Source organism: Pelophylax lessonae, assembly GCF_965119305.1.
Source record: "Pelophylax lessonae genome assembly, chromosome: 6".
NCBI classification, from domain to species: domain Eukaryota; kingdom Metazoa; phylum Chordata; class Amphibia; order Anura; family Ranidae; genus Pelophylax; species Pelophylax lessonae.
The window spans coordinates 299,893,985-299,910,636 of record NC_138773.1 but is presented as its reverse complement, the minus strand read 5'-3'; positions in this window follow the sequence as shown (position 1 = coordinate 299,910,636).

Genomic DNA, 16,652 nt, shown 5'->3' with positions numbered 1-16,652 from the left:
GCCTTAAAATTCCCCCACTTTGAGGACCCAGAATGTGTTTTATGATTTATCCAGGGATGACGGCAATCACACCTTCAGCCACCTGGTCACTATATACTTTACAACAAAGAAAAATATATTCAGTATATTCCTGCAATACTTGCACACTTTCCCACATTTTGTCCCTTAAAGGGGAAGTCCAGGCAAAACCTAACTAATGGTAATGCTAAACCTGCTCTGTGCCACATTCTAAACCTAATCTATCTAATCCTGTAAAGCAAAAATCACTGTACTTACCTATTTTGCAGCTCATCCGGTCCGGACCCAGCATCAGCTGCCAGCAGCAGCTTCACTGTGGAGGCGGGTGCAGGAGAGGCCACCAACAACAATAGCCCCATAGTAAGTGTATGGGTGACGTCACTTCCCAGGCATTTCACAGCCTTTGTCGGGCCTCTTCCGCCGCTGGAGACTGGACTGAATCGGCTGCAGAATAGAAAAGTACAGCGATTTTTGCTTTACAGGGTTACATAGATTAGGATTAGAATTTGGCAGAGAGCAGATTTAGCGTTAGTTAGGTTTTCCCTGGACCTACACTTTAAAAATGCTGCAAGTAAAAAAATAATGCCCATTGATTCAGCCAAAAATTCAACACGCTCCTGACTTCCTGTTGGCTGACAACCAAAGCCGGTGCTTAACTATTTCGCGCCCTAGGCAAGACTACCACTCCCCGCACCCAACCCCCCACCTGGGGCTGGAGAGTGCAGCCGGGGTGTTGTTAGTCTTGCCTAGGACCGCGCAGGTGACAGAGTCAGATCGCGGACTCAGCAGCTATGTTCAGAGTCCGGCCTCCCCAGCTGTGCCCTCCTCACAGGCTGAGATGTTGCTGAGCTCCTATGCAGCAACTATAATGGATGTCCTCCACGGCTGCTGCTTTCTCTGCTGTCAGTCAGCGCTCCAGCCCTGTGTAGGGCCCCTCGTGATCCCCGGCCAGGCTAACCCCTTGGCAGCAGTGCGCCCTGGGCGGCTGCCTAGTTCGCCTAGCGGGAGCGCTGGCCCTGCGGACAACCCTGCTAGAGCTTGCCCTACTGGACTACATAATCCCCCTTCCCCTTATGTCATGAGGTTGAGGAGAACTTGGGTGGAGCTGACAACACTGCTTCGGAATTCATTACAGCAGCAGAAAATCAAGGCGCTCACTGGACGTCTGGTAAAAATGCATTGGTTTGAACCACTTGCTGACCACTGTATGTATATATACGGCCTGTCAGCAAGTGGTTATCACAAGATTATGATCTCGGTAACGTTTTTCACGGCCGGCAACTTGCTGCCTTGTAAAAGTGATCTGGGTGGCTCTAAAGTCAGAGGTATCATTCCCCTGGGGAGCGCAGGACCCCCTGGTAAATGGCCAGAGTTCCTTCACACAGAGGAGATGGGGGAACACCTGTTCTCCCATCTCCTCTGTGATGAATTAAGTCAGAAGCAGTAAAGATTACTTCCCCTCTGGTTTCGGAACTGTTATTCCCTAGCTCAGTGTTTTTCAACCTTTTTTCAGTCAAGGCACACCTTTAAATTTTTGCACATTCTCTCTCATTCTAAAATATAAAAAACGAAACAAATTGTTTTACATAATGCAGCAACATCCACCCGAGTAGGACACCCAACGTTAGAGGTGATTTATTCTTGCAAAGCAAATACACCTTTGCACACTGGTACTGACTAGTATTCCATTGTTTTTCTTCTTCCTCGGTTTCTTTTCCTCACTCGGCTAATGTAAACCCAGTGTTGAGGGGGAGGGCAAACAAGAATGCTGTGTAGGTACCCAATGTCCTCCTTATCAACCTATGACGTCATTGGTGGTTAGGACACCGCCGGCTAGAAGGCTGTAATGGCAAACAATGAAAACCCATGGCTTTGTGTAATTGAAAGGCAGACTTGATCCACCTGCTGGCTTGTATGTCATTTTTGGGCAATTTGTAGTAATTTTGCTAAAGCACCTCTGAAGAAACCTGAAGGCAAACCAGGGTTCCTGGGAACCCAGATTGAAAAAGGCTGCCCTACCTGTTACAGCCAGGGAAACTGCTAAAAAAGCATGGTCTGAGCTAGATCAGCTCCTCCAGAGGACCAGGGAAACTAGGGGGGGGGTGTCTAATGGACCCCCGATGTCCCCATAAAGAGAACTTGTAACTACCCAAAGGTTTCACAGAGGGGGCTTGTTAGCTGTCTTGTGATAGCAATGATGTAAAATTTAAAAAAATAACAAAAAAACTAAAAAATACATTTTAAATAAAAATTGTTTAAAATAAAAAAGTTATAAGCGCCCCCAAATGCAAATATGTGCATAGGTCCCACATGCATATGTGAAAAGCAATGGCATCGCACATGTGAGGTATTGTGACGAATGTCAGAGTGAGAGCATTAATTCTAGGGCCATCAAAACTGATTAACTCTAAACTGATAACCTGTAAAGACTTAAAATGTCGCCTATGAAAAATTTTAGGTTAAGTGGTTTGCAGCCATTTCTCAGGTGCACACAGTTTTGACATGTTTGGTATCCATATTGATGCAACCTCATCTTTTTTTATTTTACCAAAAATTTGAGTATTATAAAGTGTTTGTATGCACTAAAATCTAATTTTAGTGTATTCATTTTTTTTGGAAAATTTTAATTTAATAAATGACTGCGCAAATATGTTACATAAACAATTACAACAGTCACCATTTTATTCTCAGAGGCCTCTGCTTTAAAAAAAAAAAAAAAAGATATAATGCTTTTGAGGGTTCTGAGTAATTTTTGAGCAAAAAATGCTGATTTTAACAGGTGTGAAAAATTAAAAAATTGTCCCAGATGGCAAGAGATCAAAACAGGGTGAAATGTGCGACTATTGCAGAGATGTACTGTGTAGGTTTTTTTTTTTTTTTTGGCCTATTAGTAAATACTGTTTGTAGAGGACCTCTCCTGCACTGCCACCAGCTGATAAAATATAGTATTGCAGGCTACTCGTTTACTTACTGTGGCATGTAGTGCTATTATTTCAGGTTGTATGGGCTTCATTCTTCTCAGTGATGAAATAATATCACAAGACGTGCAAGAGCTGATGACCCCATGGGTTCAAATAATTTATTAAGCAGTACACTTTCTTCTTCAAAGTCTCCTTTAGACCATGTGCATCAATTTCTATTCTATTCTGTCCATATACAGCACATAAGCTAATCTATGTCTCCATTAATACTACTAGAAAAACAGTTTGCTCACTAACTTGATTCTTCTGCTGCAAAAGTCAATGAACATGTAATTATATACAATTATTTTGTTCACATATATATATATATATATATATATATATATATATATATATATATATATATATGATAATGATGGTGTATATGTAGAGGTTTATACCATATCCCACCCTGCCGTGAGATGTCCTGGTCCAATATCAGATAAAAGCTGTGTACAGAGGACATATTATACAAGTGTTTCTATTCAGGGAGTCTACCATGAAACTGCAAGTGAAGTAAGATATGATTGTTATATATAAAACTTTTTTGGGTATTTTAACTGAAAACATTCATAATTCTGTCTGCAGCTGGCTTTGCAGATCAGTTCTGGGTGATCCATTATCAGTGGTCCACCTGTATAGAGGTATTTTATTCAGAATTGTAAAATAGTAATAGGCCTCATTCACAGGGGCGTACTACAGCGTACACCCGTGCATGGGTCATGTTTGCCCTCAAGGGAATGCACAGGTGTTCCATGCATCCCTATTCAGGTAGTCCCATTCATGTCAGTTTGACAGCTGTCCCAGTACACAGTCCCGAACACAGACATTGGGGTCGATTTATTTAAGGAAAATAGACTGTGCATTTTGCAAGTGCAGTTGCTCCACAGCTTCATAAATGAGGTAAGGCTTCACTTTGCAGAGAATACCCAATCACGTGCAAGTAAAATAAAAAACAGCGTTTTTGCTTGCACCAGATTGGATGATGAAAGTCAGCAGAGCTCTCCCCCTTTTACTAAACTCTGGAGCAACTGCACTTGCAAATGTGCACAGTCAATATCGAACTGCTCAGTTTCACTCATGCGTAGATAGCTATGTTTTTAGGCATCCATCCCAAATAGAATAGAAAAAACTTGGAAAAAACAACCTTGGGGGAGGGTTTTTCCAGAAAAGCCCTCCCCCAAGGTTGTTTTTTCCAGGTTTTTTTCTAAATGTGCACAGTCATTTTGCCTTTAGTAAACCAACCCCAATGTGTGTTCCGAGCTGTGCACTCGCACAGATGTCAAATTGGGAGCCATAGTGGTGCCCCAATTGAATTGCGCACACAGGGATGCATATACAACTGTGCATCCCCATGTGGGTACACCAGGTCATATGGTAAATCTATAAAGAACTATCTGACCTAAGGCTGCTCTTACACATGTGTAAAAATCATATATACCCATCATTGGCTGTCTGCAGATCCCCAATTACCATAGAGATGAGCCAACAGTCAGCCAATGACAGCTTTGTCCTGACCCTGCAAGATACATTTATCTGGCATAGCTACAAGAAAGATCAGAATGTGAGGTCAGTCTCTTTTTAGTGTATTTTATTTATCTCCTTTATTTTTTTTCTCCTGTTTTTTTTTTTTTTTTTAATTTACGTTGTTTGTACAACCTATGGAACTTCTATAAAATCTACTTGATCGAAAAATTAATGTAAGGTTGGAGTTGCTATGAGAAATAAGGTCAGTTTAAAGATTTTTTTTTTTTCAGAATAGTTTGAAGGACCGGTCTATTTCCCCAAAAAAAAATAAAATAAAAATTCACTTGAAGTTTCATGATAGAACCCTGATGAAACTCTTTTACTAGGCTATGCGAGTGGCGGGTGTTTAATGACGAAGCACTCAGTGCATACTGTGACTATTTACAATGGATGGAGGAAAGTTTCACTGACACAGAACACCTCCTTATGTTATTATAATTTATAAACAACCAAATAAATTATGAATGTACATTTATCCAATATTTTGTGTCTGCGTTCTTCTTTTTTTTTTTTTTTTTTTGGCGGGGGGGGGGGGGGGGTTAGTTTCAGAATAGAAATATAGGAATGTAAAGTACAATAAAGTGTGTTTCACTTTTTTTTGATAAAAAATAAAAGTATAAAGTTACACAAGAATAAAATCTTATATCCAGAAATTATTTGATTTAAAGTGGACCTAGCAGAGGAGCTGTAAATAAGGAAATCTATCTGCCACCAGCAGCATATTCTGAGTGTCTAACTTCTCACCCTAAAATGACACTAAACACTGGTTTAATTGAAAAAAATTCTGTTCAAGTATGTATTCTTCACCGAAAAACCCTTCTTTTGCTCTCTTCCTCCTTCAAATCCCTCTTTTTGTTTTGCTGCTATGATCTGACTGCCTGTCAGACGGTGGCTACGTTAGTTCTCCATGGTCCACCTTAACCACTTAAGCCCCAGCCCTATTTCGGACACTTTTTGTTTACAAGTTAAAATCAGTATTTTTTCCTAGAAAACTACTTAGAACCCCCAAACATTATATATTTTTTTAGCAAAGAATCTGGAGAATAAAATGTCGGTCATTGCAATATTTTTTGTCACGCGGTATTTGCGCAGCGGTCTTTAAAACGCCATTTTTTTGCAAAAATTACGAAAAATCACATTTCACTGCATTTAAAAAATACCAAACGGTAAAGTTAGGCCATTTTTTTTGTATATTGTGAAAGATGCTGTCAGGCAGAGTAAATAGATACCCAACATGTTACGGTTTAAAATTGCGCACACTGTAGAATGGCGACTAACTACGGTCAATAGGAATCTCAATAGGTGACATTTTAAAATTTTTTAACGGTTACCAGTTTAGAGTTAGAGTGTAGCTCTTTTTTTTAAATTTTTGCTCATGCTCTGGCGATTGCGGCGATACCTCACATGTGGTGTTTGAACAGTGATTTCATTCGCGGCTTGACTTCCGTATACGTTTTCTTTCAGGCGCGAGCTAACCGTGACGGGGGCGGCTAAAAAAATTTTTTTTTCCTATTTATTTTTTATTTTTTTTAACTTTATTACAGGTTTAAAAAAAAAAAAAGAAATCTGATAACTTTTATTGCTGTCACAAGCAATGTAAACATCCCTTGTGACACCAATATGCAGTGACAGGTACTCTTTATGGAGGGATCGGGGGGCTAAAAGACCCTAGACCCCCTCCACTACACTTTCATGTATGCAAAACACCGAAAAAGGCATTTTTGCATACAGCTGTTTTTTAAATCTGCCGCCTTTTGCAGCAGAGTAACCCGGAAGTGACGTCATGGACGCTGCCTCCGGGTTACGTCATCGGAGACCCGATCGAAGACGCTTCTGGCTTAGATCGGGACTCCATCCAGCCAGTGGACGCGCCGGCTGGGTGCTCGGGTCTCTCGGTGGGACGGGAGGCCCGGGCAAAGTCATGGAAGGCGGCGGGAGGGAGGGGGCGTCCCAGGTAGCTCACCCAGGTAACGATCGAGCGGCTCCCGAGCCGCATCGGTCGTTTACCGACGGAAAGCCGACCGTCGGCTCTAAACCAGCTAGAGGCATAATCTAGCTAGAGGCATCATCCCGGTATAACCCCGCAAAGTCTGCCGATGTAAATATACGTCACTTTGCGGTAAGTGGTTAACACTAAAATTCCTGCATCTACAGATATTCGCGATCTAACACTAACCTATCTAGCCCTGTAAAGAAGAAATCTGTATACAAATCTTTTTAAAGCCGATCTAACCCGATCCCAAGCTGAGCTGTCAGCGGCGGCTTCGCTGTGCAGACGGGTACAGAGGACACAGCCGACAACGGAAGCCTCATATAGTAAGTCTATGGGTGACATCACTTCCCATTCATTTCACAGCTGTTATCAGCCGTGTCCTCTGCAGTGATCAGATCAGCTTTGAAAAATATATGTATACTGATTTCTTCTTTACAGAGCTAGATAGGTTAGTGTTAGATTGTGGATGTCTGTAGATGCGGGGATTTTAGTTTTAGGCTGGACTTAGACTTTAAGGAACAAAGCCAACCTCTCTTACACTATGGTCTATGGGATTTGTTGTGTACATGACCGCAACCATGGTGCACTGCTCATTCCAAACAAATGGAAGTTGGGGGGGGAAGAGGTTCAGTAGATTTTACAAGTAGGCAAGAAAACACTGTGAGAAGCAAGTTTATGAAAAATAGATTACAGGTATATAAAACATACCTAATTAAATAATCAAATTTGTTCATCAATCTAGACCAGCCTTTCTCAACCTTTTCAACACAGAGGAACCCTTGAAATAATTTTCAGGTCTCAGGGAACCCCTGCTAAAAATTACTATATTTACAACTCATGATACATTAGGGTGATGGTCAGTGGGATGAATCCTCCTTACACTTGTGGACATTGGAAAGAATTACCTTCTTCCAAACAGCTAAAAATATCGATGGTGTCAGGGGAACTTATCTGAGAGGCAGAAATTGCTCATTGCTCAAGGAACCCCAAGCAACCTCTGGAGAAACCCTAGGGTTCCACTGAACCCTGGTTGAGAACCACTGATCTAGACCTACCAGCCAGACGGGGAGATTTTGTTAGAATTCCTATTCAAAAAGAAAAAAACGTGGATTTATCATTTGGGTATGCTGCATCCCGAAGGGTTAAACACTTTCGGCCTTCCTGGAAGAGAAATGAGAATACTGTTCTTTTTTTTTTGTATCTCTTAGGGTTCTTTATGTTCAGTGTTTAACTTTAAATAATTATTTTAGTGCAAGTAATGATTTCCTTTTTACAAAATTATCCCTTACCAATAATCTTTAGCTACCTCGTTTTATAATATTTTTGGATTAGAAAATCAAACCGCTGTAGTTTTAGTGGGAAATTGCTCCTATTGTCTGCTTTTTTAAATTATATTATGATGTTGAAAGGCTTTTGCGGTTGGTGTGTGTGGATTAGTTGAATATCGACTTAATGATGTACTTAAGCTCCAGGTGAGTGAAACCTTTATAAAATATTCCTCCCCAGCCCCTTCCAGCTTTGAGAAAGCTTGTGGTGACGAGTGAAACGCGTCAACGGTTCATCGCACTTGTGATGATTTGATCCAGAAGAGGCCATTATCATCAAACCTCCTGTGTCTGAGGTTCACACGGTGCTGTTAGGAGAGTGAAGGCGGGATGGACATACTACCTCTGAGTCTGAGCACACAGTGCAGCCTGAAGGAGAGTGAAGGGGGGTTGACTACACACTGGAGAAGTTCACATGTCTAGGATGTATGGTATGCAGGACGTGCAATGATCGGTTTCAACTGGGAGTGGTGAGATTTTCAAACAGCTGAGTGCTGAATAATCCAAACATCCCTTTACTCAAACCCTGCCCAGCATCCTGTCTGTGTTTGGACTATATTGCTGTCCACCCGTAATCACCAACACTCACCTGCTATTGACTAATCTATGGAGCGCTCCATTACTTGGCAGTGTGCAGTTTGGAGCCTGACTTGCCATTAGCTCCTACTGAGTAATACATCTCCCTGCAATACATATATATACTGTATAATTCTTCATAGGAACCTTTCCTTCTGCCGTTCTCTTATTTGACTGCCATCACCCTATGCTAGTTCAATCCCTATCGGGAGTATGACTACTTGATTTTCAATCATTAGTATTTAACTGATACACAATTCAACTGCTGGGATAATTGTTACATTATGTTTTTTTTGACATGGGTGGTTGGTTGGGACTGGAGGTATGATTGATGCAGCTGCCTGTCTGGTTTGACAACATGGTCAGTTTTTAACCAGTAGACGACCGCTTTACAGATTTACTGCATCTACAGATTTACTGCAGCAGGGTGGCCCTCCTGCGTGAACCAACGTAGCTCTATGTTGGTCGTGAGCCAAAGTTTACAGCGGAGAGAGAGGAGAATCTTCCAGACGAACAACCATCTCTGCAGCACTCCAGCAATCAGGCCTGTATGGTAGAGTGGCCAGACGGAAGCCATTCCTCAGTAAAAGTTACATGACAGCCCGCCTGGAGTTTTCCAAAAGGCACCTGAAGGACTCTCAGACCATGAGAGACAAAATTCTCTGGTCTGATGAAACAAAGATTGAACTCTTTGGCCTTAATTGCAAGTGTCATGTTTGGAGGAAACCAGTCACCGCTCATCACTTGGCCAATACCATACCTACAGTGAAGCATGGTGGTGGCAGCATCATGCTGTGGGGATGTTTTTCAGGGTCAGAAACTGGGAGACTAATCAGGATCAAGGGAAGGATGAATGCAGCAATGTGCAGAGACATCCCTGATGAAAACCTGCTCCAGAGCGCTCTGGACCTCAAACTGGGGTGAAGGTTCATCTTCCAACAGGACAATGACCCTAAGTGTGAGGATCCCGAGTTAGGGTGCATCCTTGGTTTGTCCTGTGAATGAATCTTCGGCTAGCCGGATAATCCAATTAAAACCAATACACAATAGATAGGTTCCAATGACTGCGTTTATTTCTATACATCATTGAGAATATATAGCTTCAAACCACAATATTACCCTATACCTCCCCTAAACCTCCCATTAATTTAATATCCTCCCCGTACCTATTATCCAATCAATCAACGAGTTTACTTAATCTACCCAGTTACATGAAAAAAAAAGGTTAAAATAAAGTACCCAAAAGTTCATATGAAAGCATGTTCTATTTGTGACACAAATAACAGATGGGACATCACACATTCTCCACAGTGTCTGTACATTGTTCACAAAATATACTAAATATACACTTGTGGTCACATAGCGTCTACAAAAGCATCTTTCATTACTGAAAGAGATTATATACTATTCACTTATCCATTATTGCTGAAAAACTTATTCAAGCTATATCAATGTAAATATATGTTATGCATTATATTATAAAAGATATATGGGATGTATTGGCAGTATTCTATCAATATATGTATAAGACATTGCTTATAGCTTGCATGTCTTCATGTCTTTAACTTGCAAACAGACTTGCAGAACATCCTGTCTTTGATGCCAATCTCTAACCGCGAGCTAATATCCAGCATAACAAGTGCAGGTGTGACATGATAGCAAAAGTTATAATCTGAAACACTAAGCAAAGATACATTCAAGAGATATAAAGGGATACTCTAACCTTCTAATATATACTGAGATGACTTATGCTAAGCTGAACACTACAAAATGGCATTCCAAGATGCACATTTCCCTTACAATCCCCTCTTTGATCATATGAAATTGCAAATTTCATGAGATCATTCCTGATACCAGTTGTCTTTTTTCAACATGGCCATTTTGTAGGCCTCCTCATCTTTCTTCTTACCCGGCTTAGACACTGTGTTTGGTGGCATCCTTCCCACGGTTTTTTCACTCCCCAAATAGCGAACCTAATGACACAGTATATCATCATCAAGAATGCTATAGTCATCAAGATTACTGTTCCTGCTTTCTTGTCTTGCACACTGACTAACGCAACGCGTGTTGCGTAAGTCAGTGTGCTTTCGGGACTACACAAAGTATTACAACACCTATTATAACAAATATAATAAGAATGATAATTCCTAGCCGCACTAGGGTTTGTTTTTTTTTGAAGTATTAGACCATCCAAAATACTGATCCCAAGGGTTGTCAATGCCAGAATTCTTCTTTAGTTCCACAGAATGGCCAGAATGACCTTCCCTTTGGGGCCAGTATTGTCAGGAATGTAAGTACAGCATCCATCTACTTTATCAATATATACACAGATACCACCTTTTCCTGCGTGGATCATATCCAGAGCCATTCTATTCTGGAATGCCATCTGGGAAGTGGCTTCTAGTTGTTCTGCTATGCCCTTTAGGGCATTCCTTGTATAGTTAACAAATCTCTGCTGATTATAATAGATATAATTTATCCAATCTACATTTTTATTTATGGTGACACGGGGAGAGATAAAGGACTCAAAACTGGCTTTAACCTGATCTCTTTCCTTGAACTCATTAGGGACCCCTCTTGGGACCCCGATGGCATCTATATATATATATATATATATATGTGGGTCAAAACTTCCTATGGGAGCCTCTCTTTTTTGTTTCCCTGTAGTTCCCCTTAAGTAGATTTGCACTCCCAATCGTCTCCCGTGTTCCAACCCACTGATCCCCAATAGTCACAATTGTCTCCTCAATATTTGTCCGTGACACATATAAATACAATTCCTAGGCCTAATCTCCTATCATGAGGCACTATAAAAGTAGCTACCTGTGTTAGAGAAATTCTACTAAAATTGTGTCATGTCATTTGTTTGTGTGATGGCTCTGGGAGGGTGAACTATGGGGCAGGGCTCTTTTATTCCTTTTCTGAGGCGTCTCTGATACTATATCTGGGCTGGTGGGGTTAGGGGTCCCACAAATTCCTCCAAGGGGCCCCAGATCTGCTAGTTGATATATACAGTTAGTTATGATCCAGGTTGGGATGAACACTAAAAATACTAGTGCCCCCAACAAAATCCACAGCTTGCCAAAGTTCCTTGTTATGAGTACAGTCATTTTGCAACTTTTCAGAGACTATAACACCTGCTTCACTCGCTCTTCGAGGATTTTGAACACCTGTTTCACCTCCTTTATCTGTGTCTTGCTTCCACCTTGACCTTTTACTCGACTGGCATGGATCCGGGCTTGTTGGTTTTCCACAAGGACAGCGATTCTGGTCACTGCGACTACCTTTGTCTTTTGGTCCAAAACAAAATCCAGCCTTGGTCCTGTGATGTGGTGGCAGCTTGATCACTACTTCATCTCCCTCCTTCAAGGGATGGGTCGTTATCTGCGAAGAGAAAGAGAAAGGTGCGAGCAACCTTTTTTGTTCCACTTGATTCAAAGTTTCAATTACCCTTTTTTTTTTCTCAACTCATCTTTGATTGTCCTATTTATCCTTTCCACTATACCTGAACTCTGTGGATGACAATCTATTTTCAGGATTTTAACTAGTTCCTGGCATCCTCTTTGATATGAAAGCTGGACCATTATTAGAACTAATTCAAAGCAGGCATCCCCATCCAGGAATAATCTCCCGATTGAGAATGTGTGCCACCGTGTGGGCATCTCCCTTTTGTGGTCCTAAAAGCTTCCACTCATCTGCTGAACACGTCTACTATTGACTAAAAATAACTCTTGTTTCTTCCCTGCTTTTGGCCTATATGTAAAATCTATTTGTAGATTTGTAAATGGGGTTGATGGGTATTGGAAATGCTCATGTTTTGGCCTTATGTGGAATGTCTGTATTGTTCCTAGTAGGTGATGCATCTGGCAACATATGCTTTCACGAATTTAGGTGGACCTGCAAATATAAAAAAAAAAACCTGTCAGTAATACTTCATATGTTCTTTCCCACCCCGTGTCCTATTCAATGATACTAGGCAATAGACAGTGGGGCGCTAGCTGCGGGGATACAAGATCTCCCCTCTTTTAGAAAAAGGCTATTCTCAACTTTTTCTAAACCATCACCCATTTCCTTAAAACCTGTTCTGTAGCATGCGTTTGTAGTTTTAACAATGTGTGATCTTTTGGCCTGGAGCAGGAATCATCTACAAAAACATCCTCTGCTCCCTCTATGGCTGCCTATATATCATGTTGTGGTATAGATAGGTGGGGGGTACTGCGCTTCTGGGAGGTGTATAAATAAATAAATTGAACCAGGTGTGTGTGCCTATCACAATAAATATAGAAGGAAACTAAATCATACAAAATAGATCCATATTCATAATAAACGTACTAAATATTAGTGCAATACTTTAAAAAATACTTCATGTGTTCAAAATGCTCTAGTGACCAATAAAGTGCTCAGGTGCATATATATACAAAGCAAAGTGTCCTCAGTGCTTCACAACTAAATATATAACAGTCTGGGTGTAAATAAAGTCCAGATAATTAAAATAGGTATTCAAGTGGAAAAAATATATCCATAGGTGCAACTCCTTCACCAAACACCGTGTTGACAATAGTGGGGTGCTTCTCCTTATCCCCTCTAGGTGCTCTAACCGCTCACCTTCAGTACTAAGGGTAAAAGCCTTATCAGTAATCCTGGGGGCTCCTCTCCAATTTTATACCGTGATCCACTGGGGTCAGATGTCTGGGCTGCTGCGGGTGACGTGGCTCACTCTCCCTCTCCAGAATCCCCACGGTCCCAATGGATCTCAAAGCAGAATACTCAAAATGGTGCAAGTATGTATGGATAACGGGTATTTTTATTAAGTATAATTAAAACCACTCACATTAGCTGAATAAACAAGGCGCAAAACAGGATAGCATCAGAGTGGGATCGCAGTCCTCACTTCCGCGATGTGCGTCACTTCCGGTCCGAACGTCCCTACGCGTTACGCCACTTCCGTGTCACGTGGCTTCTTCAGGGGACTTCAGTATTGCACTAATATTTAGTACGTTTATTATGAATATGGATCTATTTTGTATGATTTAGTTTCCTTCTATATTTATTGTGATAGGCACACACACCTGGTTCAATTTATTTATTTATTTATACACCTCCCAGAAGCGCAGTACCCCCCACCTATCTATATCTTTGACACTGTTTGGTTACCAGTCCCGGTACTAGCAGCATCTGGGTTCTCCTTTAACCCCTTTTAATCGCCCTTGTTTAGACAGCGCAGGACTCACTACACCATTCTCATGTTGTGGTGTAACACACCCTTTAATACCAGTAGTCCATTTAAAACTGGGGCCTACCTAGGGCAAATGATGTGGCCATCCCTATTACCATCTCACAAGATGCTATGTGCTATGTTCGGAGTCACTTCAGGCATGCCTTTAGACCTGGACTGCGACCATCTTTGGACAAAAACTATAGGGCAAAGTTTACCACCATACTCCTGGGCAAGTATACCTGTCATGGTCTTACAATTGTCCCTTGCATAAACACAAAATATTTTCCATGATTTGGGAGGCCCAGTGCAGGCGCTATAACCATAGCATTTCTCATATACATAAACGCATTCAACATTTCTTGTGACATTTCTGGACCTGTGGTTTGCCTCAAAATGTTATCATAAATAGGAGCAGTCCGGATCCATAATAATCAATGATCCTGGTTTGTGGGCGGGCAAGACCCGCTGTGGGCTGGCAAGACCCACTAGAGCCACAGCTCTTCTGTGACTGACTCTACTATCCCCCTCTGTGAGAACAAAACCAAGGTAAACAACACTTTCCTGACACCATTGTCATTATTCCTGTGACACTTTGTGTCCACATACATGTACATTTCTCAATAAATTCACTCGCTCTGACTGGCCTCCAAAGAGTGACTACATATGTCATCTACATATTGTAGCGGGACTGACCCATGAGCAGGTGTCCATCCCCCCTTGCGTGGTCTGGAGAACTATAGAGCAGACAACTGAACTGTCTACTTAGCCCTAAGGCATTTCTACACCAGGTCAGTTACCTGACTGAAAAACAAGAAACAAAGATGGCTGTGCCTCCTCGTCCACTAGGACGCTAAATAAAACACATTATTTAAACCAATCACTGTAAAGTGGGTAGCATAGGATGGTATGGCTGTCAGTAGAGATGGCACATCAGATACCACTTGCATGTTCTAATCAGATAAAAAACTAAAAACGTTTTTTTTTTTGGCTTTGTGACAATTTTACAAAAATCTGGCCAGAGGTTCCCCTCCTTCAATAGAGGACACCCCTAAAATATTGCTCAAAAACTGTAATCAGATAAAAAGTTAATCTGATTTGAAACTTTTGGCTCGGTGCCAACAGGGTCCAATGGTCACACTAATTGCGGTAACCCTTTCTGTCCCAAAATAACTATAACAGGAACAAAGATATTTACGTTTAAACCCTTTCTTGGCAAGTAGCCAATTTTCTAAATTTTGCACCAGAGCTTCCTTTTACATAGGGACCCATTTGCAAAATGTAATTTCTCATTATCTATAATTCTATAAAAAATAACCTCAAAGTATCTTGCCGACTATGGCGAACTACGTTTTGCCTGATAAAAACTATTTTTTGTTCACTATTATTACTCTTCCCAGAGGTTCCTATGCTTTATACAGAGATATATAAATGGCAAAACTCCAAAAATTCCATAAAAAATAATTGCTTTGTGTGGAAATGCTGGGACCCATAGTCCTACAAGCTCCGCTCCTACAAGTGACCCCCTCCCTAGGAATGTGTCAACTTCAAGGTCAACATCGCAGCTTCAAACAATTATGTATGTCTAGTTTGGAAAATGAATATTCAGAACAACAAAAAACAGGGGCGCAGTGTTATCTTGTGAGGTAATACTATTTTAAATGTACCTTCGGCCAAGAATCTATCTAATGTATGCCTGACTCAATCCTCCCTCCAAAGGGGGACATGGAATCAATCCTACATCCAGGGGACTTATGGCCCATACCCCTGGATCCCGATGTCGCTGTAAATCCACTCACTGTTGTGATGTTGTTGTGAGGCTGTTGTGAGGTTGTTCAATTGGGGGGGGGGGGGGGGGCTAGTTTGAAAATGTCCTACTTTGCCTCTGAATTCCCCCTTTCTTCTGCTTCTCTGATAATGCCCTTGGAAATGCACGCTAACAGGCTGTTTTCCTTTCAGCAGATCAAAAACAGCCAGCCGCATTTTTTCCTATTATGGCTTTATGCTTATGCTTTTGGACTATCTAGACCATCCACCTCCATATCTCCTTCCATATTTCTATCTAAATTCTTTAAGTCCTTTATCCCATTTCTTACAACATTACATCATATACATTTCATCCCAGGCACCCGGGGGGATAATTGTATTTTGGGTGAAGCCCCACCATCCTTTTAACCTCCGCCCAGTCCCCTTCATTGCGAGGACCTATAGCGCTGAGCCGCGTAATTCCCAATTGCGGACCGCGCTCATATATGTTCGCCCAAAATGGATCAGTGACTGTTATCCCACAGGTGCCTGATACAAAGAGTAACGGTGTGGGTCTGGTCTCCAGCTCACCATCTGGATCCTTTCCCAAATCGTTACCCATGATTTTTCAATAAAATCTATAATAAGCTCTATATATTCCTTCAAACAATAGCACAATGCGGATTATAAATAGCAGCAGTTGTATAATTAGTGTTATGTTAGTGATAAGCTTCAGCAAGCACAATGGCATAAATCCTTTGAAATACTCTTACAATACATCTAGAATTTTTTTGACAATTTCTTTGACAATGTGGGCACCATAATCTATGGGTTTGATAAGAAGTATTTACAAATACCACTACTTGTACCATTCAACCAATACAGTGATGTTTCACAATTGATTCAATCCACAGACAATCCAAGTAAGTTGATAACAAATATATACTTTTTGATATATTCTTTTCACTTACTGTGCGTATATTCCTTTTCCCTTTATATGTCTTATACCTTTTTTAACCTTTTCCTTGGACTTCACCTAGATTCCTTGAGTGATCCTTTAACTCAATAAGCTTGAGAAACTGAAAAATCCCTGCCAACGCTCAAACAAGACTAATTCTCTGTTTGAAAAATCCCTGCCAAGGCTCAAACAAGACTAATTCTCTGAAAAATCCCTGCGAACGCTCAAACAAGACTAATTCTCTGAAAAATTCCCTGCCAACATATGACGCGTGTTGCTACAAAACACAGTCCCCTGCCAGCCACGCTGCGTGTTCTCCGGGAGTACGCCCCTC